General features: G+C 38.4%; 1 long non-coding RNA gene across 1 annotated transcript; it reads left to right on the top strand.

Annotated features, from left to right (window-relative positions):
- The first annotated feature begins 2,253 nt into the window (after positions 1-2,253).
- LOC120514880 lies at positions 2,254-24,060 on the top strand. The gene is made up of 3 exons (XR_005630532.1): positions 2,254-2,567; positions 19,141-19,283; positions 22,917-24,060. It is a non-coding gene; the product is annotated as an uncharacterized LOC120514880 (long non-coding RNA).
- The last annotated feature ends 3,047 nt before the right edge of the window (positions 24,061-27,107 follow it).

The following is a 27,107-nucleotide window of genomic DNA, read 5'->3' as shown; positions in this document are numbered from 1 at the left end:
CAGCTTATTTGTCCCTTTATGTTGAGCCCAAATGGGCTCCCAAGGCCACCAGTGAGCATCTAATTTGGGATGCTACCAGCCAATAAGAGCACTCCAGACAATTACGTGCCCATGTAAACACAGATTTTTAAGAAACCAGGTTTTGCCTTAATCGTGCTATTCATGTTAATCCAGTTATGTGCGTGAATGCAATCACACTGACTGTTAATGGATATTTCAGAGAAATAAAAGCATATCCAAATTTGTCCTTGTTTCTATTTAAATGTACATGTCAACAAAACTTAAAAAAAAAAATAATTTATTATGGTTTTCCACATGGTAGGGAAGAATGTTTACTTCTTTGACTCATAATGTAGCTTTTTAATTCTTTTTATGTGGCATCAAAGTGTTCATAATGATATTCAGTAAACCACAGATACCGTGTTTCCCCGAAAATAAGACAGGATCTTATATTAATTTTGCTCCAAAAGATGCACTAGGGCTTATTTTCAAGGGATATATTATATTTATTTATGTACAACAATATACATTTATCCAAATACAGTCATGTCATCTTCTTCTGGAATATCGTCATAACACTCCACATTCAAACCCTGAATTTCAGCCTGAATTTCTTGCTATGCTTTTATGACCCTCCGGGATCGATGTGCGTGTTTCGATGTTTGATGAATGGTTCAATGTAGTGAAGCAAAATGCCGACATACAAATGCATTTGTAGTGCTTTTATAAGCATTGCATATTCCCCAAAGTAATGACACAATACATTTTAAAAGTCTCACATACCATCTTCTGGGTCATCTTTTTTTTTTTTTTTGCACCTTCACAATACATTAGAATATGTATTTACACAGAGAAAAGAAAATAAGGACATAATGAAAATGTCTATTTTGTGACTAAAGTGCAAATTTCAGCTTTAAACTTGAAATGTCCTCTTTAAGACCGCCATGAACATCACCTTAAATCCGACCCAGTTGTTAAATCATTACGTGCTTCTGGGGCTTCCTCCTGACCTAACAGCAGCAAGCAGCAATAGATCACCACACAGAACACATTCAATTTATAATATTCCAGCTGTTTGCATATTTAGAATTCTTAGATTTATACTTGATGTAAGAGCCATTTTCCTAGTTATAAGATTCATAGACATTTTTCTAAAATGACAAAGCATAATCTATGGGAGGTTCCTAAAACCCCCGTAAGTAGAATTGTATTGTTATATTCTTGCCATTTCTAATAGTTTTGACTAAACATTATTCTTTAGTTAGAGACAGCCTTACCATGTGTAAGGTATAGAGGGCATACGGTTTTAAACCATGTCCGTGCCCATGCCTATGGGCTCTTTACGTGTGAAGTAACTCGTAAAGATAACGTGCTTATATAAGCATGAAGCCATATGCTTAAAGAGTACAGAAGAAGAAATTATGCACTTTTAAGTACAGAAATATCTAAAGTTTCTCAAGAAAAGCTAAGTTTAGAGAGGATACATTTTTTCCTTTTTTTGCCTTTTATTCTATGTGTGTAACTATTTTTTCTTTTATTCTTGTGTGGATTATTTGCTTTTAACTTTCACTAAATAATTTTAAAACAAACTTTTGGACTGAGAGATTTATTTCGGCACGCGTTTTACCTGAGCTCGATCTCGCCTTACACTTTGGCGGCTACACTTGATATCACTTTCATGATGAAATGCATTAAACTATGTTTTTTACATTTTACAGATAAATCGTTAACTTTGTTTAAATCATGAATACTGCTAATAGTTACACATATGGAGTGGCATGGTGGCAGAGCGGTAGCACTGCAATCTTGCATGGAGTCACGTTCCTTGTGATCCCTGTCTAGAGTTTGCATGTTTTTCCTAGTGGGTTTCCACAGTGTGCTCAGTTTTCCATCCAAAGACATGAACGTTTGGGGATTTGGTGAAGCTACAATGACACTAATGTGTGTGTCTGTGTGTGCGCTTGTGTTCACCTTCTGATGCCACTTTGCTTTAAAGGTGACAGCATAACCCATTTACCATATATTCCATCTGTTGGAATGACAAATTCAGTACATTTTATTATTAAATGCATTGAAAATTGCATCCCAATAGATGGTGCACTGCAAATGTTAATGTTGACTATGCTGAGGTCTATGTTGATTACTTAGATTTTAACTTGAGTTGATTAGATAGGTAGCACAGGCTGTTACTTCATAAAACAGAATGCGGAGAGAGCTAATTTTTTTTTTTTCTTTCTTTTTCTTTTTAAGTGCTACCTGAAAACATTGTTGGAATTTCTGGAAACAATGTGCTCCTCCCTTGTGTTGTCAGTGCACCAAAGCCACTAGATGTGCAAACTGTCAGTTTTGCATGGAAAAAGATGCCAAATATTAACGTGGTTAGGTTCTCATCTGGGAAAAACAACATTGTCCATGAATATCCAGACCGTTATTTGTTAAACAATGAACAAATAGCTAAAGGAAATTTTTCACTGGCGTTGTTAAATATTCAAAAACAGACGAAGGGAATTATATGTGCTACCTGCCTCCAGGTCAACTAGCACAGGATGTCAAGCTCACTGTTAAAGGTAAGTAGCGCAATGCTGTGCAGCCAGGCAAGGGCTGCAGAATTTGACAAGTAAGTGTTGGGAAATCAGACTCCAATGCTTGCTTGTATGTATTGTATATATGTAAGTAAAGCTTTCATGAATTTTGGAAAACATGCTTTAGAAAACAGCATTGTAAATGAAAAAGGTATCTATAAAAACCATGGATGGATAAAAACATGTTCCACAATGTCCCATGACATGCATTTGGACTAAGTTCTTTTGTGTGGCCTACTCTGTCATCATTACAATGTTCCAGATCTGTATCCATAAAGTGTACTCTTTAATACTTACAGTATTTTAAGAGAAGTTCAGCGATCTAAATGTCTGATAGTGAGGCATGGCAAGGAATACTTACAATGGATTCAGAAGGTATTCAGACTCCATTTTTTTCATATTTTGTTGCAGCCTTAAGCTTAAATCATTTTAAATTCATCTTTCCCTAATCAATCAACACTCAGTACCCCAGAATAATAAATCAAAAGCAGAATTTTAGGAGTTTTTGAACATTTATTAAAACTAAAAAACTGAAATATCACGTTAACACAAATTTTCAGACCCTTTGCTTTGGCTCATTTGTACCCCATTCTATTGATCATCATGGAGATGTTTCTACACCTTGTTTGGAATCCACCCATGGTCAATTTAGTTGTTTGGACTCATTAGGTAAGGCGCACACCTATCTTTGGAAGATCTCACAGTTGAGCAAAAACCAAGCCATGATTTCGAAAGAATTGTTGCCTGACAGGATTGTGTTGAAGCACAGATATGGGAAAGGATGCAGCTCTTATGGGGTTCTCAAGAGCAGAGTGGCCTCCACAGTTCTTATTTAGAAGAAGTTTGGAACAACCAAACAGAACAAACCAACTCTTCCCAAACCTGGCTGCTTGATCAAACTGAACAATCTGGAGAGAAGGACATTGGTAGGTGAGGTGACCAAAATCCAAAAATCATTCTGATTGAGTGCCTGAGAACCTGTGTAGCGATGTGAGAAACTTCCAGAAGGACAGCCATCACTGCAGCATTCTACTGGTCTGTGCTTTATCATAGAGTGGCAAAACAGAAATCTTTTTTAAGTAAAAGACACAGGTAAGGACTCTCTGGCTGTGAGTAAGAAGATTCTTTGATTTGATGAAGATTAGCATCATGGCTGGTGGAAATAACAATAACCTGCAGAATCCTATTCCAGTGGTGAAGCATGATGGGAACCAGGAGACTAGTCATGTTTGAGGGAAAGCTGAACAGAACAAAGTATGGAGATATGCTCAATGAAAACTTCATACAAAGTGCTCTGGACCATGGTTCAAAGCAAAACAAATACACAGGAATGGTTTATGGACAACTGAGTTACTAAGCCCAATGCTGGGCTTGAACCTAATTGAAAATCTCTTAAAACTGAACTGAAGAACTGAAAGTAGCTGTCCAGCTGACAATCTCCATCCTACCTGGCAGAGCTTGAGTGGATGTACAGAGGAGAATGGCAGAAAATCTCCAAAGATTGCAGCGTGAAGCTTGTAGAGTCAGATCCAGAAGACCTCAGGCCAGAATGGCTGACAAACATCAATGGGCTATTCCAGTCTTTCTTGGGTATTGAAGGTTGCTTGATGTGGGGAAAAACTAATTTACATGATTTTAACTCAAGGTTGCTATGGAATATCATTTGTATCATAATGAAATAAATAAAATGGCAAATATGAAATAATCACATGAAAAAGTACACCAATATATACAGTATAAATGTCAATAAATTGTGAAAAAATACAAAATTAAATAAAATTAGCTATTTTTTATAAAAAGTAATTTATTTTATTATTAATACAGTTCAGAAAGGTCTTCTTTTTAAAGACCGTTGTTATTTCACAACATGACTTTTCCATTTCCAAATGGCTCATTTAATGAAAGCACTCTTTATGTCAAAATACCGGCTTTCATGATAGTTTCATCACATGTCAATCAAGACAAAGGCAGCCCAGCTGAACCTGTTCCTATTGGTTAATTGTTTACTGTTAAATACATTTCCCTAATCATAGGTGGTAGGCTGCTAAAGACTTGATAGCACTACGTCCATTCCAACTAACGTGGACGCACTTAAAAGATGGAAAACGTACTTGATGCTATTTTGGGATGGATACACAATATGTTGGAAAGCTCAGTTGTTTCAAAATGGTTACAACGATGAAGAAGTTGTTGGCAGTTTAAGACTGACTGAGCACCATGTGTTCACAGAATATGTCCTTGAAGAAATCACAAAGGCAGGTGTTAATGCAGAGGCTGGAAATTCCATGTGACACCCTTCTAGATGACAGTCTGTGTGGACACAGCACTCAGTTAATCTTAAAATACTATCATACAGTGGTGTGAAAAACTATTTGCCCCCTTCCTGATTTCTTCTTCTTTTGCATGTTTGTCACAAAAAGTGTTTCTGATCATCAAACACATTTAACCATTAGTCAAATATAACACAAGTAAACACAAAATGCAGTTTTTAAATGATGGTTTTTATTATTTAGGGAGAAAAAAAATCCAAACCTACATGGCCCTGTGTGAAAAGTAATTGCCCCCTGAACCTAATAACTGGTTGAGCCACCCTTAGCAGCAATAACTGCAATCAAGCGTTTGCAATAACTTGCAAGGAGTCTTTTACAGCGCTCTGGAGGAATTTTGGCCCACTCATCTTTGCAGAATTGTTGTAATTCAGCTTTATCTGAGGGTTTTCTAGCATGAACCGCCTTTTTAAGGTCATGCCATAGCATCTCAATTGGATTCAGGTCAGGACTTTGACTAGGCCACTCCAAAGTCTTCATTTTGTTTTTCTTCAGCCATTCAGAGGTGGATTTGCTGGTGTGTTTTGGGTCATTGTCCTGTTGCAGCACTCAAGATCGCTTCAGCTTGAGTTGACGAACAGATGGCGGACATTCTCCTTCAAGATTTTTTGGTAGACAGTAGAATTCATGGTTCCATCTATCACAGCAAGCCTTCCAGGTCCTGAAGCAGCAAAACAACCCCAGACCATCACACTACCACCACCATATTTTACTGTTGGTATGATGTTCTTTTCTGAAATGCTGTGTTCCTTTTACGCCAGATGTAACGGGACATTTGCCTTCCAAAAAGTTCAACTTTTGTCTCATCAGTCCACAAGGTATTTTCCCAAAAGTCTTGGCAATCATTGAGATGTTTCTTAGCAAAATTGAGACGAGCCCTGATGTTCTTTTTGCTTAAAAGTGGTTTGCGTCTTGGAAATCTGCCATGCAGGCCGTTTTTGCAGGCCAGTCTCTTTCTTATGGTGGAGTCGTGAACACTGACCTTAATTGAGGCAAGTGAGGCCTGCAGTTCTTTAGACGTTGTCCTGGGGTCTTTGTGACCTCTCGGATGAGTTGGTCTCTGCGCTCTTGGGGTATTTTTGGTCGGCCGGCCACTCCTGGGAAGGTTCACCACTGTTCCATGTTTTTGCCATTTGTGGATAATGGCTCTCACTGTGGTTCGCTGGAGTCCCAAAGCTTTTGAAATGGCTTTATAACCTTTACCAGACTGATAGATCTCAATTACTTCTGTTCTCATTTGTTCCTGAATTTCTTTGGACCTTGGCATGATGTCTAGCTTTTGAGGTGCGTTTGGTCTACTTCTCTGTGTCAGGCAGCTCCAATTTAAGTGATTTCTTGATTGAAACAGGTGTGGCAGTAATCAGGCCTGGGGGTGGCAACGGAAATTGAACTCAGGTGTGATACACCACAGTTAGGTTATTTTTGAACAAGGGGCAATTACTTTTTCACACAGGGCCATGTAGGTTTGGATTTTTTCTCCCTAAATAATAAAACCATCATTTAAAACTGCATTTTGTGTTTACTTGTGTTATATTTGACTAATGGTTAAATGTGTTTGATGATCAGAAACATTTTGTGTGACAAACATGCAAAAGAATAAGAAATCAGGAAGGGGGCAAATAGTTTTTCACACCACTGTATTGTGGCCTTCTGCGGGGCTAAATACTTGAGTTACAGTAACTCATTAGAAGGTTGTAGGGAGTGAGACCCTGCATTCCACAGACCTCAAGAACATTGAACACAATTGGTAGAGACTTTCAGAAAGAAGATGTGAGACACGCCCGGACACCACCAGTCAGAAACCACACCTTTATAAAACCACACCTTTATTAAGCACCAAATACACAGTCCCTTACACAACACACAGTGCTCCCAGCACCAATCACCCCTCTTCCGAGCTTCTTTTCGATGTCCATGGCTGCCTTTCCTCTCCTTATGGGAGCTTCATCCTGCTCCCACTCCCGACTCCAGCTCCTAGATTGTAGGGAGGCGGCCCCTTTTATTCCTACCTGGATGTGCTCCAGGTGCTTGATGACGTCCTTACGGCAGCACTTCCTTGTGTTGCGGAAGTGCTGCCCTTTGCACCGGAAGCACTCCGGGCATCCCTGGAAGGATCTTCCTCCATCTTCCCAGGTGCGGCAGAAGTAAATGTTTCCCGGGTTCCATGAGGCTTGTGGTGGCCACTGGTCCCTCCTTGCTCCTCTCCTGTGGTCCTCTCCTAATCCAGGGTGGTTGCCCCTTCATGGCCCAGAGGACATAAATGCCACCTTCTGGTCCTTCCAGGTGTCTTGGCTGGGTAAGAACCTCAGTCTTCTGTGACAAGGATAAATAGACTCATACAGGAGCTGCAGTTTATCCTTGCTGAATCAGGGTGAGTGCTAGAGGGAGAGAAAGAACAGTGTGAAGGGCCAATCAGATATACCAGCAATGTCCCATTAAAGAGGTGGAAGGCACAAAACTAAGAGAGTGTGTACTTTTACCAGCCATTGTCATGAATTGTGTCAGTGAGAATATGTAACTAGGTCAAAGACTTTTAACATACAATTTATTATCATTTAATGAAAACACCTTTTACTTAGGGATGGCACGGTGGCGCAGTGGTAGCGCTGCTGCCTCACAGTAAGGAGACCCGAGTTCGCTTCCCAGGTCCTCCCTGCATGGAGTTTGCATGTTCTCCCCGTGTCTGCGTGGGTTTCCTCCCACAGTCCAAAGACATGCAGGTTAGGTGCATTGGCGATCCTAAATTGTCCCATGTGTGTGTGCCCTGTGGTGGGCTGGCACCCTGCCCAGGGATTGGTTCCTGCCCTGTGTTTGCTGGGATTGGCTCCAGCAGACCCCTGTGACCCTGTGTTAGGATATAGCAGGTTGGATAATGACTGACTGGCCTTTTACTTGGTCCAGTAATAATATGGTAAATTAAAGCTCTCCTTGCTTAGTGACTTCATTGCTTTCTTACCATTCATAAATAAAACTCTTAAAACAAAACAGAAAAAAAAAACTTACTGACCACAATGCACTATTGTGACTATCAACCTGCAGCCTCCATGTGCATGTATTTGCATCACTCCTCCCTCAGTGACTCGCTGTTTGTTGTTCACTCCTTCTGGCCTATTTTATTCCCATTTTGTATGTAGAGGTTTAGACTCATTTACATCCCATTCTAAGATATCTCCAGGAGAAAGAATTAAACAAAAAAACTGTGAAACAAAAACTTTAACAAAGATACAAACAAGTCAAAATCTTAACTGTGTGAGCTAACACTGATTAAACAGCCATTACTTAGAACCTAGACATAACTTTTTTTTTTTTCCCTCAAAATATGCCTATTGGAACTAACGTGAAACAAACCATAAACTCAAGTGCTAAACATTGATTTAAACTCTACATCTATTTCAGACATACCTGAATGCTGTACCAATTCATTATTTAACCAGTTGAAATCTTTATTTGCTATTCTGCATCTTTATTTGATGTTTGAACAGACTTTTAATCTGTATCCTTTGGTTCATTTCTTTATAATGTGCAGAACTAACTTTTCTCATTAGCCTGATGCAATAAGGATGAAAGGTAATATCAACCTCAGAAAAAACATTAATGCAATAGGATTAATGATTATTTATGTAATTCTTGCAAAGTCTACATGAAAAAGGGCTTTTTAAGTGGTATGCTTGCTGAGCACAGAAACAGGAGTCAAAAGATCGTCACCCAGACGAGATGTCTCTATTTAGAAAAAAGTTGGCGAGACCTCGGCGGTCTGAACAGAAAATCTAAAGTGGATATGCACCCAAACTTGAAAAGACTCATCTTCCATCATCTGTATTTATAAATAGGTATCTTTCAATAAGACTCTTTTCAAATACTTTTCCTGTTTTTTCTAGCACTGGTTTTACTGTATTTTTATTAATTTTGCTTTATAATAGTATTGTTTTTATGTACTGGTAAGAGCCCTTTGCATGGGTGATTGCCATATTCTCACAGGGGTTAGCAGCTGAGAACAGACGTCAACAATAGGAAGCAGCACAGTAAGCGAGCACCTGCTTTGGTGATAGCCACAGGGGTAGCTTATATCTGAAGACAACCGGTTGGTCTACTTTTTTCAAACTAGTAATTCTCTTTGCTTGAAACAACTCTCCATGTGCAGATAAGGATAAAGGATAAAATTTCCTTATAATTATGAATTTCCCGTTGGGATTAATAATCTATCTATCTATCTATCTATCTATCTATCTATCTATCTATCTATCTATCTATCTATCTATCTATCTATCTATCTATCTATCAGGAATGCTGCTCAAAGTGCTTTACACAATACAAAAGAAGAGTTAACCTCTTGAGGTTAGACCTGCGCATCACTTGGGTTGTATAATGAGCAATAAAAGCATTGGTCCCAAGTGTCACTCGGGCTCTAAACTCAGTAAAAGCAAGTCTTCCTCTCACCTGGGAGCAAATTAATAATCTGAGAAGAGATGCATGCTTATCTACTTATTGTAATCATGGCAAAATTAAATTCTTAAGTTTTTGAAAATGTACGCATGGCATAACATTTGAGGGTACAGTACACCCCCAGATTTCACGGGGGTTATGTTCGTAGAGCACCTGCGAATTGTGAAAAACCGTGGATTTTGGATGTGGTTAAAAAAATGCCTATTTTTATAGTTTAAACCCTAAATATGCCCCCAACACACTTTAATGTAATTTCAGACTCAGCTTAATACATTATCTAAAAAAAAAAAGAATGTAAAGGTAAACTTGTACACTGTACCGCTATGTCTCCCGCAGTGCTAGAAAGTAAAATAGCGATGTTACTGCTGTATGTGTTGCAATTCATGCAAGCGCGTTTTCATTACCAGAAACCTTAGATGGTGCAGCTCGTTTCAACGACATCTTGGGGCTTTAACCCTTAAACTGCCATATACTTGAGGGTTGATGCATCCCTGGACACCAAATACTTTTTTGCTGCACTTTAAGTAAACATCACAATTTACAAAGAAAAAGTGAAATTTTAATGGAACACATTTTTTTTCATGCAGAGCATCAAAATTACTGCAACACTGGTCATTTTACACACTGCTAATGAACTGTAAAAACTATTTTAAAAACTACTGGAACAATATGTACAAAGTGCATCTGTACGCCATGGACGAAACTCAGTAAATCACCGAGCCAACTGCACTTGAACTGGCTGCACTCAAACACACAGAGGTAAGCGCTGATGCTGGCAGGCTAGTCCAGTGCAGTGGCTCAATTCCAGGAACAGTGAGGCTGCAGGGTGCCACGCTTGGGTCACAGAATTGCACAGAAACACAGGAGACTGTAGAGACAGGAACTTTATTTAAACACTTCAAACAAACATGTCTCTTTCAGAAGTAAAATGAGCTCAGTATGCAGTTAGTTCTCATTTAAAAGAATAGACAAACATAATATGGGAACACAATGGAAGCGGGACCCACAACAGGAGCAGAGGATGTCTGGGGGAGGAGAGAGAATCAAAGCAATCGGCCAAAAAGGACAGGTGATGTTCAGGCTTTTAAGTAAGCATATCGTCACACGAGAAGCATATCACTCGACAGAGCAGCCGCAAGTAAGCCTAGCAAGTAAGGGAGCAATGTGAATGTAGTCTATCAGCGTTTTTTAAGAGGGTTTTTTGAGGAGTATCCGTGTCTTCTCCTGCCTACAAGGGGCTGACAGTGGTAATGAGCTGGCTGCTCAACGAATGTACAGCAGTGACTGATCAGCTCCTGCGTTCTTGCAAATGGCACTGGGAAACCACTATAGCTGGTTGTGGCGGTTTAAGGGTTAAGAGGAACAAAACAGAAAACACAAGAACACTCCGCTGGAGATGCTTCATAGTCAATCAGCAGCAAGGTGAAATGAATAACACTGTGTCCGGTGCCGCTAAGATTCACACCGTCGAAGATTTCGATTTACAGTATTTATTTTTATGGTGGAGATTCCAGCGACGCACCCAGCCTTGACCTGACCCGCAAGTACTCACAAACAGAGACAAAAAAAAGCAAACCGGTAATCAAACAGCAATTAAAGAATGTAATGAAAACAACAATACCACCCCTGTTCCCCTTACGGCGACTACACATTAAATACAACAAAGCAAAAAGAAAATACACACAGTAAATCATGAAAAACGGCAATAGATGAAATGTAATGATGAAAATTGATAGTCCAGAGATCAGCACGTTGAATGGGAATGTAAAGATAGTCCTACCGGTAGTTCCTGAAATGGTGACGATGGGTGGACTTGTTCAGGAGCGCTCCTTTCTTTGCAAGATGGCCATGAATCCACTTACAGTCCTCATGTACACAGGCTGACAGATAGACAATCCAGACGCACAAAACGATCCAGGACAAAATGAATAAGTTCAGGTAACCCAACAGAAGGCAGGCAGACAGGAACTTGTAACACAAAGTACAAAAACTTTTGTTTTGCTTATGGTCACCGGCCCCCTTTTTAAAAGCCGACTGACAACCCTTGACCCCAACAGCCCCAGCATCCTTAGCAGAAGACCAATTAGAGCCACTGCAGGAACTGCTGGGAGTTGCAGTTTCAAATTCTATTGGCTACTTTCACTATCCCAAGCCACATTTTCATCTACAGTTGCTTCCTGTTCTCTCTACAGTGCAGTATTGCCACGAAAAAAGCCATAAAAATTGCGGAGTATATTTGCGGTTTCTGCTAACAATTATTAGTTAGGTTATAAGGAAAAATCTGTGAATGACTGAGGCCATGAGCTCTGAACTGTGACTTCACAGGGGTCTACTGTATTTGGGTTTGCGGATTGGATTATCGGTTGTGAAAGTTGGAGCATTTTTAATATTTTATTGACTTAACTCTTTCAGGGCTGATGTCCACTTTTGTCAAAATTCAGGAGTAGAGGATGGTAATCAGCTGTAAACTGCAACAAAACTTACTCTTATGTTTTAGTTTGACTCTCTTTGCTAGAAGGAAAGTTACATGACTTTGTTGATTTAACCTCAATTCCCTACATATGCATGAGTAGTGAATAGCAAACAACCTCTAAAATGGTACCTACATCTGGCGAGAGACTAAAGTGAATGTGCAAAGCAAAATATTCCATGGACGTTTTTCGTAATTTCGTTGAATAGGACTCTGACTTGTCGGACTCTGAGTTTGAAGCAAGTGATCTGGAGATGGATATCAAAAAAGAAAGTGAGGTAGCAGCATCATCTGATCAGTCTCCAGCTGATCGTGGTGCTGAACACTTTCATGTAGCTGATGTGGCTATAGCAGTATTTGCCTGGGAGGACCACCACTTACAATGACAAGAGGTACAAACCATATTGTGTCACACTGTAACTTCCACCGCCACCCACCTGCTGTGCATAGACAGTCAGGCAGCTGGCCCACCATGCATTCCTAATGACCATTGAGGTGCCCCCACGCAGCCGCTGCCGCCAGACATGCTGAACATGCACCAACAGCAGCCACAGCACATAGCAACAGATATTTTATATTGACTTATGTGTGAAACCATTGCTTTGTGTGCTTTACAGAAAACTACGTTTTTTGGAAAAAAATATTCAGCCCTCAAAGAGTTAATAAAAGAAACAGACATCACATTTTTCCTTAAATATTTTGTACGGAGTTATAAAGAGTTGCTCAGACTGCCATGCCACTGTTTGTACGTGCAGGACTTTTGAGTATCAAGCACAGGCATGCTGTACTGACTACAGAAGGTCTGTTTTGCCAACAAGTTCAGACATGCAAAGAGAAAAAATACTGTACAAAAAATATGCACGTTAAAATAAGACAGATTTAATTAGTGTATTTGGTAATTATTAGCATGTTTACATTTGTTGAAGCTGTAAAAATAATTATATTATTATTGATTGATTTTTAGGATTTATTTTAGTACAAATTGTGATATTGAGACACCCTCTTACACCCAAAAACATGAGGCTGGGTCTCAATCTTCAGAACGATCAGCTTTATTAACAGCCTTCAAACAGGAACAGCAAGCACATTTATTGAAGTGGGAGATATCACTCTGTGGCACACAAACACTCCAGGCATGTACTGACTTCAATAGTCATTCTGCCTTGGCTCCCGGCTTCAGTATAGGTACTGATAATCCTCCTCTTCAGGTTGGGACCACGGCTGCTGATCTGCTATCGGGATTGGATCGTCCTGGAGGAGAGGGGACAAAGAGAAATTGGGCCAGGTCATTGGCTGAATTAAATTAACCCCCCGTATCATTAATCGGTCACTGGCAGAGGGATGTTCTACATGGAAAGCTGTGAGTGAACTTGTCACGGTGATGAGTTTTCTATGGCCGATGGACACTCTACTGTGTGAAGGGGCTGCAAAGGCGCTGTTGAAGCAGGACATGTAGCACGGCGAGGCTGCGTGCACGTCACAAAATGTTAGGATGCACAAGGTAACCCAGATCACCCAGTTGATTCCACCTATTCTTTTAACAAGTCTGTTAACTAACTACTGTTAGAGAACACTAACAAAATGTATTTAGTGTCTCAAAAATGTATAGACCAGTTAAAATTACATCCTTCAATAAAATCCAACATACAGTCAATTTAGAAAGTATTTGGATCCCTTCACTTCTTTCCACATTTTGTTATGCTGCAGTCTTGTACTAAAATAATTTTTCCTCATATCAAGCAACACTTAAAACCCCAGAATGATAAAGTGAAATCTGGATTTTAGGATTTTTTTCAAATTTATTAACAAAAAAAAAAAAAAAAATCTTGAAATATCAAGTTGACAGAAGTATTGCTATGACACATTAAATTTGACATATGTGCCACCCATTATATTGACTGCCATGGAGATGTTTCTACAACTTGTTTGTAGTCCACCCGTGGACATTTCAGTAAATTGGACTGGAATACATAAGGCATACATCGGTCAATATGTGGTCCCACAGCTAACAGTAAAGACATGAGGTCAAACCAATTGCCCGCAGAGTTTAGAGACAGGATTTTGTCGAGTCAGAGATCTAAGGAAATGCCTACAGCAATAAATGTTCACAAGAGCGCAGTGACCTTCATATTTCTTAAATGGAAGAAGTTTGGAGCAATCACAGTTTGTTCTAAAGCTGGCCACCTGAGTAAACTGCGTAATCTAAGAATAGGGGCCTTGGTAAGAGTGGTGACCAAGAACCTTAGGCTTACTCTAAATCAAGAGTTCCCAAAGTGGTTGATATTAACCCCCTACAGTCAATTTGAACTTTCTAGGGGTCGATAGTTCCAATAAAAAAATTTGAGGGTCGACAACAGCAAAAATAGACCCCCTTACTACTGCTATTTGTTTGTTACTTCAAAACATCTATGATTCCAATAGGTACCTAATTAAGAAGTAAAATAATTCAAAAAACACTTTTTGATAAAAACACATTACATACCAAACTTGGGAACGAAAAGGTAAAATGTGTCATTAAAAGAGTCACACATAAGAATGCATGAAAATACATGTAGCATAAACATGTCTGTGCATTGTCTTATCGAACGTATCAAAGCAAGTGCGGACATACAACGGTTTTTCATGCCCGCACTTGCTTTGATACGTTCGCGGTGAGATGAGATGACGGATATTCGATATTAGCAGAATCTCTCTGTCTTGTACGGTCATGCTTTCATAAAACACTATAAATTGGTTTGTTTGATGTGACATGTACTTATTTATGATTTGAACTCTGAATATAATTATTTATTGAGGAGCAGTAGTACGAAAAAGAAAATAAGAGGACACAGTTTATTTATTCGAGTATGAACAAAAGTACTTATACATACATACTTTATTTATTTATTTTTTATCACAGGGGCTGTCAAAATTGTTTATTAATAAAAGTTTATATTTCTTCAGATAATAATATGACTGAACCAAAAAAGAAATGCAGACAGTACAGCTTGGACTATTTGTACTTATTCTTAATTTACATATTTATTTCATAAATGTCAAAAATGTAAAAAAAACGTATTTTTTTGCTTTAATTTTCGTTAGTGCAGGTTTCGATATTAAATGTTGGACAAAATAATGCCATATTCCGTAGTCCTTTTATCTTTTTCAATCATTAATTACAAGTGATTAAAATGAAAAGTTTGATATCTAGTGAAATATTTAATATCGAGTACTGTACTAATTTATTAAATTGAGTAAGTAAAGTAAATTCACTAAGGGGTCGATGGTTTTAAAATTTTTTGGTTAAGGGGTCTGCAGCCGAAAAGCGTTTAGGAACTCTTGCTCTAAATGATTAAAGAGAACCTGTGTGGAGATAAGATAAACATTCAGAAGGACAATCCGGGTTTTATGAAGAGTGGCCAAACAGAGGCTTCTCCTCAGTAAAAGATACTTGCTTGGAAATTGCAAAAAGGCATCTACAGGGCACTCAGACTATGATTAAAAGATTCTCTGGACTGATGAAACCAAGATTAGAGTCATGTCTGGAGGAAACCAGGCACATCTTATCCCAAGAAAAATGCAAATTCCAACTGTGGAACATGGAGGTGGCAGCATCATGCTGTGCGGTTGTTTTTTAGTGGCAGAGACTGGGAGATAAATCAGCATTGAGGGAATGCCTAACTGAGAAAAGAAGAGAGATATCCTTAAAGAAAACCTGCTCCAGAAAAGTATGGACTTGAGACTGGGGTTCCAATAGAACAATGACCCTAAGCACAAGCTAAAGACAATACAGGAGTGACTCCAGGACAGCTCTGGGAATATCCTTGAGTGGCCCGGTGAGAGCCCAGACTTAAACCCAATCTAATATAGCTGGAACAACCTGGAAACAGCTGTGGTCTGGATTCCAACCTGACATAGCTTAAGAAATCCACAGAGATGAATGTCAGAAAATTCTTCAATCCAGATATGCAAAGCTTGTCTCATCAAACCCAAGAAGACTCCGAGTTGTAGTCACTGCCAATGGGGCCTCAACAAAGTAATGACTAAATACTTGATAAACTTGTGTCAATGGGATATTTCATTTTTTTATTTCTTTCCACTTTTCAAAACATTCTAAAATCTGGCTTTTGCTTTGTCATTTGGGGGTATTAAGGGTTGCTTGAAAAAAAAAAAAGAATGTAAATGATTTTGGCACAAGTCAGCGACATAACAAAAATATGAAAAAAGTGAAGGGGTCTGAAGACTTTCTGAGTCCATTGCCATTGATAGACTGGATCATAAATTGAGGGCAATTGTGGAAAATCCACATCTTCTACAGTATGAAAAGTATCAAGTGTATGAACACGTGGTGCATTGTTATCAAGAATCTGAGAAGAAACCACTGACTTTATTTTTGTCCAAGTAACATACTGAAATATAGTAAATGCCTTGGTGATGTGTTTGGGGGGAAGAAGAAGTTGAAATAGATTCAGTTTTACAGTTTTACAGATAAAATGGAGAGTGTGTCTCAGAGGAACAAAGGAAGACGTACAGTAAATCTTAATTTTTAAATGAAGCTCTCTGAGCCATCAATGGAAACAACCTAATGGATCTGGTCAAGGAGTTGCCTCAGACTCAATAGGTGGGGTTCATATTTTAAGCTATGACCAAATTCTGTGGTTCTCACAAACCCCTAAATGAATATGACCAAAAAAAAAAAAAAATTCTTGTTGGGTGGCACGGTGGCACAGTGGTAGTGCTGCTGCCTCGCAGTAAGGAGACCTGGGTTCACTTCCCGAGTGGACTTTGCATGTTCTCCCCATGTCTGTGTGGGTTTCCTCCCACAGTCCAAAGACATGCAGGTTAGGTGCACTGGCGATTCTAAATTGTCCCTAGTGTGTGCTTGGTGTGTGTGTGCTCTGCGGCGGGCTGGTGCCCTGCCTGGGGTTTGTTTCCTGCCTTGCACCCTGTGTTGGCTGGGATTGGCTCCAGCAGACCACCTTGACCCTGTAGTTGGGATATAGCAGGTTGGACAATGACTGACTGACAATTTCTTGTTATCACACAAAAATATCTCATGACACGTGAAAATATCTTGTAACATGTGAGAAGTAACTTTTTTTGTGTTGAAGATACATTTTTATTCAATTTCAGAGAAAGCTTTCGAGAAAATATGGGTCAGAATTTATTTTTATTTGATGCATACTATCACTTTTAAACAAAGTTAATTTTGTTTATGTTACAGTTTGTTTTTAATTTAATTAAGTTTTTATTTAATTTAATTTTTATATTTTTTCTTTTTTCTTTCTTCATCTTGTAAAGCACTTTGTGCTTCATCATTTGTATGAAAGTAAAAGACCTTTTTTTGATTGTTTAGATTTAGAAATGCACTACACCACATTTTTGCATATTCAGTCGTGTTCCTAGTAAATCTGTGAGATGGATGTGCTTCTCTCTTTGTCTGCATAGCTTCTCAGTTCTAAAAGTGATGGCTGATAGGCAGCCATGCCCTGTACTTTGTCTTGATAGCGGTTAGTGCTGAAAATGAGGACTCACAAAGCCAAACTCTCTGTAATTATCATCATATTTTCCTTTTTAGATGAACGTAACTTTTTCTCACTTCACAAAATAGACACTTGACCCACAAATCTATCTGTTACTTAAAAGTTTTCTTTTTTCTCCAGTCTAACCAATTAGCTTCTGTGTGACTGAACTTAACAGAGTCATAAGTGATTGACAGTTAGATATGCAAAATGAGTGATTCAAGACTTCACAATCATTTTTATTGGCTCAGAACGTGGGAGTGACTGGGACTCAGAGGGTCTCAAACTGTGTTAAAAAGGTCAAGCTTTTAAATGACTGTATTGTTGTTTAAAAGCTGATGTAGAAGTCAGAGAGACGCATAATGACAGCTAGTCAGATTTTGATTGACTGTCGGAAAACAGGGTTTGCGGGACAGGCTGATGCTGTTGCGCTATCTGGAAAGAGTCTTTGTTTTTTAATGCTGCTTTGGTTAGTTTAATAAAGGTCATTATTTTGCATTCAAGTTTAATATCTTGTGGAAATTGTTTAAAATACAAAGGGGAAGAGAATAACCAGACCATTAGTACATCAAGTATATCCATAGCAGTAGAGTGTTGTACCATGTTAGCCATAGATTGATACAGGAGAAAGTAGGATGAAATGACACCTTTTATTGGCTAACTAAAGGTTAGGTTACAAATGCAAGCTTTCAAGGAAGGTATTGAATTTAAGCATAAGTTTGTATTCCCATTCTCTCTGCTCATGTTGGGTCTTGAAGTTATCCATAAGCACAGTGAGCCTCAGATCCTTTATGCTGTGGCCATTACTGTTAAAGTGTGCTGCCACTGGAAGGTCAATACTGTTCTGATTAATATGAAATCTATGTGAGTTCATTCACTGGTGCAGTGTCTGACCAGTTTCCCCTACATACTGTCCAGTGTTGGGGCACCTTATGCACATGATTAGGTAGACCACATTAGCAGATTTGCATGTGAACAGACCCTTTATTTTATGCTCCTGCTGGCAATGTGGTATAACCACCTGATCTGTCGTGTAGATATGTGCACAGGTAACAGTAATGGCCACAGCATAAAGGATCTGAGGGTCACTGTGCTTATGGGTAACTTAAAGACCCAAAAGGAGTGGAGAGAATGGGAATACAAACTTACACTTAAATTCAACACTCTACAAAATGGTCTGAATAGAGACAAGAGTCTTGTGAGCAGATATGTGGACTAACAGACTGATTGACCAGCTGACTACATCAGAGGCCTATCTCATAGACAGTGCACTTCAAAAAGACCTTACAGGGCTTTCTCTAGTGATGGTTATCTTATCTCTACATTTTATTAGTTCATTGTTCTCTACCTTGAGGGTTAATTCATCTAAGGTTTACTAATTTTGCTAACATTTGAACACAAAGGTTGTTAAGATGAAAGAAAAAAATCACTTAGCTGTACCAGTATAAGTGAGAGTATTTTTCAGTTTCTTTGTTACACCTCGCCTGATGAAGGAGCCTGAGCTGCCTGAAAAGCTTGAATTTGCAATATATTTAGTTAAACAATAAAAGGTGTCATTTCACACTACTTTCTCCTGTATACATCATGTATATGTGATATTTATGAATTACTTACCCTTTACTTGATATGTATCATGAACCTCACTTTGAGAAACACTTCTGTATGCAACTGTAAGATGTATTGATGCACTATTTGTGTATTACCAGGGGATGATACTGTTTTCCATATTTTAGGGGTACTTCATAATTATAAATGATGTTGTATAATGTACAATCCTGTCTTTTATTTATTTATGTATTTATTTTTTTGTGTCATAGAACCTGAAGCTGTAGTCACTGAAAAAAGCAAGAGTTTAGGAAAAGAACCTGGAAACACTGCTGTGAATTTAATTCCACAGAAATATGTTGCATTCCTCATTTCTTCATCATTTCTACTCTATCTTGTGGGATGAGTTTTAGATGTAAGTTATCATTAAAGGTACAGCTGATTATAATAACTTGAACAATATATACTGTATAACAGTACACAATTGTAAATTGTGTGATATAGGATATGGCCAAAAGCGTGTGGATTCCTCTCCAAATGTTTAAATTCATGTGTTGCATTGTTAACTGATGCATAAAATCAAGTGCCTAGCCATGCAGTCTCTCCTGACAGACTAAAGAGTTTAGTTACTTTAAACATTGCACTGTCATTGGATGCCATACATCAGAATACGAAACTTTTGTTCTCCGAAATCTGGCTCGGGACAACTGTAAATGCTATTATTGTGAAGTAGAAGTGTCGAGGAGCCACAAAGTGGTACATAACGCAAACTCACAGAGCGAGGTTGTTGAGTGCTGAAGTGTGTGAAAATGGTCTTTCATCTGTGCCATTGCTCACAACAGAGGGCTATTCTGCCAATGAAACAAAGTCAGCACTAGACATGTGCATTGGGAGCTTCATAGCTTTCAATGGCTGCACCGAAGATTACTATGTGCAAACATGTTCTTTAGAATGATGACTCACACTTCATTATCTGTCTGATGGACCAATCTGTGTTTGGTGGGTGCCAGGAAAATGCTACTACCTTCTGAAATTAATAATATCTAGTGTAAAATCTGGTAGAAGAGGGATCATGGTAGGGTTTGGAGCTAAGCCCTTTGGTGCCAGTGAAGGGTCCTGTTAATACTGTGGCTTACAAATGCATTTTAGACAACTGTGGACTTCAGCTTGGGAAGTCCTCTTTATGTTCCAGCATGATTGTGCCTCTGTGTATAAAGCCAGGCCACATGGAGGAACTTGAGTGGCCTGCACAGAGTCCTGATCTTAACCCTACTGAACACCTTTGGAATAAATTAGAATCCAGATTGTGAGCAAGGTCTTCTTGTCCAGCACCAGTACCTGTCCACACAAATTCTGTTTTGGCCGAATGGGAAAAATTTCCTACAGACACACTTAAAAACTTCTGGAAAGAAAAGAGCAAGCTGTTTTAGCCACATTGTTAGGCCAACTCCATATTAATGCCAATGGTCTTGGAATGAGAATGTTCACCAAACTTATATTGGTGTGATAGTCAGGTGTCTACAGACTTTTTTCCATATTATAATGTTCTTGAAATGTTCAAAAGGGTTGAGGTCAGGGCTCTGTCAAGGCCACTCAAGTTCCTCCATATCTTTATGTACCTGGTACAGTCCACATAAGCACATTCATGTAGGGACTAAAAGGATCTTCAACAAAGTTGGAAGCATACAATTGTCTAAAATGCCTCTGTCTGCTGCTGCGCTACCAAGACCCTTCTTTCACTGGAACCAAGGAGCCTATCCCAAACCCTGCCATTTTCCTTTCTTTTCCAAGCTTTACAGTGGTTACTATACAATCCAGACAGTAGATTTTTCCTGGCATCTTGCCAAACCCAGATTGGTCCACCCAGATTGACAGATAGTGAAGCATAAGTCATCACATTACTTTTCCACTGCACCAGAATCCAATGGCAGCATGCTTTACATGACTCCAGCTGATGCGTGGCATTACACATAGTGATTTTAGAATTGTATGTAGCTGTTCGGCCAAGTAAACCCATTTCATGAAGCTCATGCAGCCACCCTGCTCTGTTAGTTTGCATGGTTTACCACTTCATGGCTGAGCTGTTATTGCTCCTTGATGCTTCTATTTCACAATAATAGCACTTACAGTTCACCAAGGTAGATCGATGAGCTCTGTAACAAATATAAAATCAGCTGTATGCTTAGAGTGCCGATTCTTAAAAACCTTTACGAAACATTGGGTTGGGCCCGTCCTAGCAAACATTAAGCGTGTGACAGGAACTATCCCTGAAAGGGGTACCAGCTCATTGTTACTTCTGCACCATCATATCCTGACATATTTAATTATTAACAGTATGCATTATTTATATGAAGTTAACAGTTTATCTGTTAAATGTAATATGCATACTTCAGTGGATTTTATCATAAAAATGATATCAAGTATGCATGCTAGTATTCTAACAGCACACAGCTCAAAGATGATAGCTCTTGGAAATCTAAATTGACTTAAAAGCCAGTTGTCATCATCTATAAATATGCACTCTCTTCTATTGAATTGAATTGAATTCCTTTATTGTTATTGTATGGTACAATGAGACTCAAAATGAAAATCCTTTATAAATTTATGTTACCATAAAATAGCAATAATAATAATATAATAAATAATGATGAAAAATATACAAGATGAAAGCATAAGTACAATATACATGTACATACAGTGCAGATAATGCAGATGGTTCATAAAATGGCTAAGGTTGTGCTATATTACAGTTGTAGTTCAAGTTTAAAGTGAGGTAATTGTACAGTTCTACCGGGAGCACTTAATGGACTAATTGAATGCATTTAGAGCTCTTGGGACGAAACTGATTCTGAAGTGTGAGGTCCCTGCAGGAAAGGCTGTGAAGCATTTGCCGGATGGTATAAGCTGAAATAGACTGTGTGCATGGCTGAGTAGAAATTCACGCAGATGCTGGTGGCTTTCTTTACACAGCGTGTGCTATAAATGTCCTCCTACACCTGGAAGCTGTATCACAATAATTCTCTGCACTCTCGACACAACCCACTGTAGAGCTGTGAGTCCACAGTCAGATGTAGGGGTTAAAATACTCTGAGTGGTGCACTGAGAGTAACAACGCTAAACAAGCTATGGCATTTGGAAAAGCTTGTTCATTTTGTTCACCATTATAGTGTTACAAAATGATTACAATCAAGTGAATTGCATTTGTAGATGATATGCAATTAATTTCAGGGTATTTGATAAACCCACATCATTGATGCTAATCTCAAAAAAGGGAGACCACACCAAACAGTAGCACTGCTTTGATGCTGGGTGCCTCCAGTTTGCAAAACCGAGCAGAAAAGATGTGTACGCAAGGTCTGAGGCTGCTGTGAAAATGTGTGTGGCTTTACACCATGTTTAGTTTTTATATATTGCAATGTGAGCATAGAATTGGGGGCACACAACATTTTTGTGAATATGCACTGTTAATGCACAAGGTTCTGGGTCTTGTGCCATGATGGAGTTGCTGATAGATGGCATTTCTCCAAAGCATATTTAAGTAGTTTATCAGGCATCACCTGAGCTCGACAGGGGGAGTTAGTATGGACATCCATCAGTTCAGTTTGCCACAGGTGGAATGCAATCAAGTTCTGGATACATCTCAAGGAGAATTAAAGCAAACAGGAGGCGCATGAGCACAATTTGGAAGGTCACAGCAAATGGCCAGAATGCTTCTATGAGTAAAGATATTTCCATTTTTGTTTTTTCTTATAAATTTGCAAAACTTTCTGAAAACATGTATTTACTCTGTCATTATGGTCTATGGCGGTGTTTCTCAACCTTTAAGTATTTGCGACCCAAGTTTTCATAAAAGTTTTAATCGTACCCCCTAATGAAAGAAGCCCACTAATACCAATTTGTTCTTTTTTAATTAATGATATTATCATAGATATTACAGATTATTCCTGTTTGGTTTTAAGTCCCAATTATTTCATATTTAATGCACTGAATTTCTTTTTTGAAGTCAAACTGCAATACTCCTAACTAGTTTTCTTGTCTTAATTTTCAGATCAGAAGATAAAGAAGACAATCTAGTTAAATCATATAATTTAAAACTTCTACAATTTCTGCCTGATTAAATTAGATTTGTATACTTGGTAGATTCAATTTGAGGGGAAATGTTATTTTTTTAATACAAAATATGATTAGCAGTAAAAAAAACAAGATTCTCTGTCAGGGTGGCACAATTAAAGCACACACAACCATACTTCAAGGGATAAAAAGCAAAAAAGTGGCAAATGCATTCACAGTCAAGGTATTACTGCTTTTTATGCTGTGTAGTCACAATGGATGCAAAAACATCTTCCCAGTGGTCCAGTTGGCGATTTACTCAGACAATCGCTGCTTATAAAAGAGTAAGGATTTAAAAATATTAGACTGTATTAGCTTTACATTCTGAGTCTCGTGATGACATGCCCACTGCTTGGTTCCGAAAAGCTTGCAGATGCTTGCTCTGGAAAATGCATATACTGAAAGGTAGCACCAAACTGTGGAATTTGTGGGACGGGACTTTAGGTGATCTTCCAGTGATTAACAATTCTGTAGGAGCTTGACATTGACATTTTCAGAAAACAGTAAATTTATATCAACCCTACAAATCCAGAACTGCCTGGCTTAATAGCTGCTTGTAGTAGTAAATACCTGCGTATGGTCAGGTTATGCTTTTAGACTTTTTATACATAATGCAGTTTTATACATTCCACTTTACAGTTAGCCCTTAATTTATGATTTTTTGTTGTCTCTCCATTTGTGTGTAGTGTTTCCCCTTGTGTTACAGTGCCTTGTGTAAGTAAGTATTCATTCCCCTAGGTGTTTGTCCTGTTTTGTTGCATTATAATCTGAAATTAAAATAGATTTCATTAGGATTTTACTTGCTTCGCTGAGGCAGGCGCTGTGCGCCAGCCACTTTGTGTCTCTGCCACTCGCGTATGTGGATTTCACTTTCAGCAAACAACAAATCTTTTAATTCTCACCTCTTCATTGGGAAGAAACACTACTTTTCCCTGATGGCAACACGAATTAGATGATCTACAAGTCTCTGACTTAAAGTTTAAACCCGAACAATATCTATCTACTTTTGTCATATCACCTACTGTATATACTCGCGGATAAGTTCTCCCACTGATAAGTCAGGACTTGATTTTACCGTATAATTTCTGGTATTTTATAATGTCGGTCATGTAACTCGAATGCGGAAAACTCACGCTATTGATTGAAGAGATTATGATATACTAACGCCCACCCATCTGAGAGAGTAACACGGCCTTTTTTCTATGTGGATGCGGCAATGCGCTGTATCAGCGTGTGCTCCTAACCTCCCTCTCTCTCTCTTTCTCTCTATTGTGCATACGTGACCACACAGTAATACCCAAACTATTCCGAAGCGACGTTTGCACTGTTTTGTGTTTTCTGTATCTCACACCCTCATACACCTTTATCGTAAGAACATCCCTTATGTACGATGGAGCGTTCGATCAGAAGAAAATAAGTTGGCTTTAAATTAAATGTCATTGAAGTAGCGCGTGAAGTTGTTAACTGTGCTGCTGTGCTGCTTCAATACGTTTGAGAAACTGATTTGAGATTGGAGGAGGCAAGAAGATATAAAACAAAAAACAAACAATTTAAATGTCGAATTTTTGAATGGGTGTTTAAGCATGTATATGCTTTCTGTAGGCCTATATGTAACAGAGAAATTATTACCAAGTAGGGTGTATTCTACCTGAAATTGTGAAGTGTGTTTTCTCCCCTACAGTTTTTAGCTGTTGTAGTGTAATACCATTTTTACTACACAACTCTGTCTACTTCAAGTGTACAGAACAAAACCTGACTATCATCTCCAAGGACCCAGAAAGGAACAAAGGCATTCAAGAGACCCAAAAAGAGACAATGTTTCTTTAAAGAAGTCATATGGGCCATAAACATGGGAAGATATCCATTTTGAAAACAAATGTGGATTAACAGTTTTACCTATTAACTCAGTAACGTTGACCATTGATGTGTTCATTGATATGAGCAGTGCTGATGAATGAGATGGCACTGTAGTAATTCAAGTCTGAATACTGGCTGAGAGCAGTATACAGTCGTTGCCAAATGTTTTGAGAATCATCCAAGTGTTGATTTTCACAAAGTTTGCTGTTTCAGTGTTTTTGGATCTTTTTGTCAGAGGTTCCTGTGGTAGACTAAAGTAGAATTGCAAACATTTCATAAGTTTCAAAGACTTTTATGGAAAAGTCCATGAAGTTTATGCAAAGAGTCCATATTTGCAGTGTTGGCCCTTCTTTTTTTTCAAGACCTCTTAATTCACCCTGGCAGGCTGTCAATCAACTTCTGGGCCTAATCCTGATTGATGGCAACTGCCCACAAACTTTGTGAAAATGAAAATTTGTGTCATTCCCAAAACTTTTGGCCTCAACTGTACATGCAGAGGTGTAGGCTGTAGACTACTATGAAACAGACTCAAAAGTAATTATTAAGGAATGAAGTGCTTTTAATATAAAAAAACAAGATTCTCTCTTTAATCAGGCAGAAATTGTATGAGTAGAGTAGTTTGTATTAAATTATATTTTGCTTTAGAAATCAGAATTTCTAAATCTTTGCAATCCTGTATTCTTGTATGGGTCTGCGACATTGTCTGCCTCAATTTATAAAGTTTTAAAGTATCTGCTTTAGCTCATAGGCTGTTGTGTATCCATGTAATGCTAGCATTCCAGGCCAGCGCTGCACCCCAAGCTGCTGAGATGAAATCTGTGACTCTTGAAATAACAAAGAAGGCACAAACAATGGAAAGACTTCCTATTGCAGATGTTTTTAGATCATTTCCCACTGGATGAGTTTTGCAAAGAGACTCCAGCCGCTTGCAGTCCTTGATAAAGTGTGTGAAGGCCCATAGAGTAATTTAGCTTGAAAACTCGTGCACAATATACCAAATGTACTGTTTGTTTTATTATTTTGTGGTTAATAATTGTTCTTCTTTAAATTGAAATGAGGGAAGGAGCAAAGCAGGCCTTTGCAAGGGGCCTGAGTACATATTTATAATCTACCACCCACGGTACCTGTCAAAGACAAGTAATAGAATCATTAAAAAATGTCTGCTATCTTTTGCACTATGTGTACCTTCAGTATCTTTCATCTGTATTCACTTATGTGTGAATGTCTCTTCATCAGCGGCCCGTCTCTCAAACATGTTCCTGCAAAGTCTCCGTCTCAGACTTTGTTATTATTTTTGAGGTTACTTTCTCACTGATTTTCTCTCAGTGTGCACTTTAACTCTTTCTTGTGAGACTCACACTTACACTTTTGCTTTTGTCGCATCACCAAAGTGAAAATGACCAATCAGTCCAAAGACAAACTGACCTATCAGATTGCTCTGAGAGACTATTCACGCTAACCTTAGTGTTTTATTTTATAGTAGATAGTTTACCATATTTCAAAGTATAAATTATGTATTGACAGAGTGCACTGTAATTCTGACAAAAAAACAGTACAAGGAGTCCATTAAAATGGGAAGCAAGAAAACCCAAGCATATTGTTTAAAAAGCAATTTGACAACCACACCTTTCTTACACTTTGCATGTTTTACATATGCAAAGTATGTTTGGTTTGAATTTGCTTGGGGCAGCACATATCACATAGTTGTTGTTTTTTTTTAGCTCCTTTGTATTTAACAAGCTGCTACATGTAAAAGATTCAAATTCCAGGGGGATGTGAAGCAGATGTTAGACATGTGTGCTGCAGCCTTGACACGCTGCTCTAATCCTCCTTGAACACTAGTATTAGTAAGTCATACTGGCTTAAGTGGTCGTAAACTTTCAAATTTCACAAAATTCGAAACAGCGCAGGACCTGAATTGAAAGACGTCTTGAACAAACACAATCTTGGATGGCAAGTACACTGTTGGACATTGCAGCAGCCTAATAAGTATAATTTTTTGAGGCATGTACTAGCAGCAATGCAAACAATTAAGAATAAAATAACAAGTATTTATAAAATGCATCTTAGTAAATACATTTAAAAGAGAAAAGTGCTTGCTGCTATAGGACAATCATCTTCCTGCTTTGCTTCTCTGTCTTTAATAGCTTTAAAATATATTGTATTTTTATATATGTTTATTTGTAACTCTATTTATCTTTTCTTTTTAATAAATATTATGCTTTATCTATAATTCATGGTGTTCATTTGTCCACAAATAAAAATAATGTTT

The sequence above is a fragment of the Polypterus senegalus genome, chromosome 1 (genome assembly GCF_016835505.1).
Source record: "Polypterus senegalus isolate Bchr_013 chromosome 1, ASM1683550v1, whole genome shotgun sequence".
In the NCBI taxonomy this organism is placed as follows: Eukaryota; Metazoa; Chordata; class Cladistia; order Polypteriformes; family Polypteridae; genus Polypterus; species Polypterus senegalus.
Note: the sequence above shows the minus strand (reverse complement) of the source record. Positions and strands in the feature narration are given on the sequence as shown.